Genomic DNA, 5,584 nt, shown 5'->3' with positions numbered 1-5,584 from the left:
GAAACTTTACACTGGACTTCAAGCAACGTGGATTCTGTGCCTCTCCTCTCTTCCTCCAGACTCTGGGACCTTGATTTCCAAAGGAAATGCAAAATTTACTTTCATCAGAGAACATAACTTTGGACCACTCAGCAGCAGTCCAGTCCTTTTTGTCTTTAGCCCAGGCGAGACGCTTCTGACGCTGTGTCTTGTTCAAGAGTGGCTTGGCACAAGGAATGCGACAGCTGAAACCCATGTCTTGCATACGTCTGTGCGTGGTGGTTCTTGAAGCACTGACTCCAGCTGCAGTCCACTCTTTGTGAATCTCCCCCACATTTTTGAATGGGTTTTGTTTCACAATCCTCTCCAGGGTGCGGTTATCCCTATTGCTTGTACACTTTTTCCTACCACATCTTTTCCTTCCCTTGGCCTCTCTATTAATGTGCTTGGACACAGAGCTCTGTGAACAGCCAGCCTCTTTAGCAATGAACTTTTGTGTCTTGACCCTCCTTGTGCAAGGTGTCAATGGTCGTCTTTTGGACAGCTGTCAAGTCAGCGGTCTTCCCCATGATTGTGTAGCCTACAGAACTAGACTGAGAGACCATTTAAAGACCTTTGCAGGTGTTTTGAGTTAATTAGCTGATTAGAGTGTGGCACCAGGTGTCTTCAAGATTGAACCTTTTCACAATATTCTAATTTTCTGAGATACTGATTTGGGGGTTTTCATTAGTTGTCAGTTATAATCATCAAAATTAAAAGGAATGAACACTTGAAATATATCAGTCTGTGTGGAATGAATGTATACATTATACAGGTTTCACTTTTTGAATGGAATTACTGAAATAAATCAAGTTTTTGATGATTATTGACCAGCACTTGTATGTCACAGCCCAGGTGCCGCAAGGTTTAACAGGCACCATGCAAAGGCTCGTTCTGTGGTTGAACGGGCCTTCCGTATTTTTCAAGGCTCTAGAGGTGCACCCTGCTTTTGCAGTGAAGGTTATTGCGATAACCTTAGAGATGGAGACATGCTCGAGCCTGTGGAAGAAGCACTGGAGCCAGAAGACGGAGATGTGCAGTGTGAGGAGCAGCTGCGTGGGCGCATTGCTGCTGCTCTTTCAGCTCCAATAGCCACTCCTCCAGCTCTTCAGGACCATGACTACAATTAAGGAGATAGTCACAAAATTAATTTGGTTCAAGGTTTATGCCATGTAAATAGTTGCAAATAGAGTTAAGTTATTAAATGTATAGCCTGTTATTAATCGTCAGCTATAAAGCCTGTTATTAATCGTCAGCTATATAGCCTGTTATTAATCGTCAGCTATATAGCCTGTTATTAATCGTCAGCTATATAGCCTGTTATTAATCGTCAGCTATATAGCCTGTTATTAATCGTCAGCTATATAGCCTGTTATTAATCGTCAGCTATATAGCCTGTTATTAATCGTCAGCTATAAAGCCTGTTATTAATCGTCAGCTATAAAGCCTGTTATTAATCGTCAGCTATAAAGCCTGTTATTAATCGTCAGCTATATAGCCTGTTATTAATCGTCAGCTATATAGCCTGTTATTAATCGTCAGCTATATAGCCTGTTATTAATCGTCAGCTATATAGCTCGCATTGGGCAAACCATGACAGTCATAAGTTGCTATAGACCCTCAGCAAGTACTGAGGCTGTTTGTTCTTTAAATCATCTTCTATCGAGGATTGAATTTGGGGAGGTACTTTTAGCCGGGGATTTTAACTCTGATTGGCTCTCCTCTGTTTCAGACAGTTTGAAATCTGTCTGTGACTCTTTTATGCATGTATACTTGATGTCTTTTATATGTTGGAAACTTGTCTTGGCCAGGTCTCTCTTGCAAAAGAGATTTTAATCTCAAGGAGACTCACCTGGTTAAATAAAGGTTAAATAAAATAGACAAGTAATAACAACAACAACAATAATAATAGAAGACATACATATCTGAATGAAATATACTGAATTTAAGAAATAAACTTAAGAAAGGATACCAACATTAAATCAGATAGGTGTTGCTCTAAACTGCTTTGCCTTTGGTATTTCAGTAATTAAATCCTACTGTTTGTTTACTGTTAGCGCAGTGCTGCAGCGCTGTGGCAGGTTCACTTCCCTCCACTGAGACTCCTGAATCAGTGCCAGCCTGCTCTCAAGTTGTTTTGGCAGTTTGTGGCGGCTCAGTGTCCAATAATGACACATCTTTTTGGCAGTTTTCTTTATTTACCTGTGGCAACCCCACAACATCACTCAGAGGAAACATCTGTAGGAACGCTCAGACACCTTCATTTTCTTTTCTGCAGGAGAAATCCATCCTCTTACCCCAACAAAGTGTTGCATGTGTTCAACCAGACACGCATCAGACCATACGTCAGTAAATGTACTTTCTACCATCATAAAATATCTCCCCTGACTGAGCTACCGTACTGAAGTGTACTGAAGTGTGTTAAATGAAATGTTGAACAGCACTGCAGGGCCGCAACGAGACTATGAAAAACTTCAGTCATCAAGAAGTTTGCCCAGAGGAAAAACCACTGTGCTGCCGCCTTTCTCCTCGCGTGAGCCCTCAGCTGTGGTGAGCGAAAGCATCTTTTAACATCCTGACTCTGCTGCTGCTCCGTGCATGGACCAAACTGTTGCGCTGGTTCGGTTGATACTAGCCTAGGATTGCGGTTGTTGTCATATAGCCAATTTGCCACCTTATCCAAGATTATTATGCCATTATGCCAGTTTGCTGCTGTATGAAAGGAACGGAGCCGGGAAGGGGATATACGTATATATTGGCGGACATTCTTTCTGTTTTGATTGCAGGATCTCTGTGGAAAGCAGCTATGGAAAGGGTCTGGATCCCTACAACATCTGTGCTGTTGTTGTCGACTTCAGCGGTGTTGAGCTCACTGCTCTTTGCTTATGGTCCTGTAGGCTCATTTGTTCTGAGCTTGGTTGAGTGGCTCAAATATTGCCTTCTTAATTTAGGTTTGTGACAGCGGTGCGGTCTCTCTCTCTCTCTCTCTCTCAAGAGAGAGAGTATTGTAGTTTTACTGGCATCTATAATAGTATGGTTAAAAAATTGTTACACAACTCTGTACAGACACATATTGTATATTTCCATTAAATAACTATATAAAAGAAAAATTTATGCTCCATTAAGTCTGTAATCTTGAGTAGGCTTTACAATTAGTGCACTCCTACAAAAGCTGTAGTTGTTCTTTAAGGAAGGTGAACTAGTGTATTTGAAGAACAATTGTCTAACACATAAAATAAAATAGAACATTTTCTGGGGGCGCCACTGTTTCTATCCGGCCTCCAAGGTGCCTCCCAGGTTGCTAACTCCTATCAAACAGTACGACTGTTCATTCCAATGTGATTAATGTGAAGTTGATGTAATTCATGTGCATCAGTCATCCAAGTCACCACGTATTGATCACACTGAGCACTTATGGGAGGCTGTGGAGCAGCAGCTGAGACACACTCTCCCACCTATAAATAATACATTTAGATTGTTTTTCCCAAGATGATTCCACCTGAGGTTTGTTAATAAAACATGTCACACGTCTGAACCTATACAGCTCTGCAGACATTCGTGCAGGTATAAATGCACAAAATGTATGTTTACTAATGTGCACAAAAGACCATAGATGTCATTTACACTGGGGACACAACATTTTGAAATGGCTGATTTGTTTCCCATAACTTTCTAAAATTATAATTTGTTAAAGAAATGTCCTGAACACTAGCTTGCAGCAAGAAATGTTAATAAAGAAATGAAAATGTTTTGAGAGGTTTATTTGCACAACAAGAAACCATGCAAATTATAAATATAGAAGAAACACGTGTATTATCCAACAAAAGTAACTTAAACTATAAAAAACAACAACAACTCACTGATTCTAAAATGACCCTAACAAAATGTTGACAAACTGCTGAGTCGGTTTGTGACGTCTTGTTTCTCGAATGTTTAAAAATGTCTGCAGCATCGAAACAACGAGGCAGTTTAACTTAACATCTAAAGGTTGGTTTATTATCTTTAGCTAACAGTGTTAACGTTACTCCTTCTTTCATATTTTAGTTAGGGGCTGCAACTAACGATTATTTTCATTGTGGATTAACCTGTCCATTGTTCTCTCAGTAAATCAGTTATTTGCCAGAAAATGGTGAATAATGTGGGTCATTGTTTACGAGAGTACGTCCTGAAATGTCTTGTTTTTGTTTTCAGTTTACTGTCATCAAGAAGCAAAGAAAACAGAAATTTTTAGTTGCCAATAAATTTAATAGTTGACGACTAATACTGTAGATTAAACACTCTAATTTTAGTGCTGTGATGTTGGACAGGCCTGTTATCGCTGGGCTGACTTACCTGCACAGGTGCTTTCTGTACACAAGGTGGATGTTACTTGTGAGTATTTTCGTACTGTAGATCATGTAGTAGACAAACACATGCCTTCTGTCTTTATCTGAGCACTTAGGTCCCGCCACTTTTTTGTTTTTCTGCAACACACAATAAATTCAACATACAAGTAGAGCAGAGGGAGGAAGGTACGGTGGCCCTTCAGTGCAAAAACACATTTCAGCAACAAGGCAATTAAACTGCTTTACATTACATACAAGAGCAACAGAGGCAAATATAAAAATAAAGTGTCAAATACAAAATAGAAACAGGTTATTTTACCCTTTTTTAACCTATTTGTTCACCCATAATTCTAGTCAGTTATGAATTATCAGGCTTTTCACCTTTCATTGTTTTGCTTTTTTGATTTCTCATCTCTCATACAGTATTTATTTCCTCTTATTCACGATTATCACCGTGAATCCAGATTATTTGCGCTACAATCTTTGTAAAAGAAGTCACAACAGCGGAGAAAAACGTTCAGCTAGGCCCAGACACACCGTGCCACCCAAACGACGGAAAGCTATACTAAAGGTTGTACTCCGACCGATTAAGACCTCGTCTGACTACAAATGAGAGAAACTCATTTGGTTTCTTCTCTAACGCAATGAATATTTGATTTTAGAGACATTTTAAACTGAGAAAGTTTCAGTGAAACATAAAGTTAAGAAAAACTCTTAAAAGGGCTATATGTAAGTTTTTTTATTGAAATCAAAATTCTCATTGCCTTATTGTCAGTGGGCTCAACTCACTTAGAAATGAAGCACACGTCTGTTTTCTCCGTCAGCCACTATTCTGCCTTCAATGTGAGGTCTCCGGGTCGGATTCAGACCCAAATAACTATCCTGTGTACCGCTGGTAGTATGTCATTTATTTAGCCTGCAAGAAAGGACGTAACGGCAAAAAGCTAATGTGGAGCGATTTGTTTACTAACGTTAGCCTGTAGTAGCTAACGCTACAGCAGCTCCGACCTGCCGCTGTTTGCTTCGTAACATTCACTTTAGGTTTATTGCGGTTTTACCATCAGGTATACACACAGCTTCTCCAGCTCTCAGCCGCTGTAACTAACGTGACCCACATAACATACAACCCAGAGGAAGAGCCACCCACTGACACTACAGTGAAGTTACTGGCTGCGGTCTGACTGTTATAAAGTGTGACACAGTCTCGTTATAATATTCAGTCCAGCTCACTACCCGTTTCA

This window comes from Micropterus dolomieu, linkage group LG18 (assembly GCF_021292245.1).
Source record: "Micropterus dolomieu isolate WLL.071019.BEF.003 ecotype Adirondacks linkage group LG18, ASM2129224v1, whole genome shotgun sequence".
NCBI lineage: Eukaryota > Metazoa > Chordata > Actinopteri > Centrarchiformes > Centrarchidae > Micropterus > Micropterus dolomieu.
Note: the sequence above shows the minus strand (reverse complement) of the source record.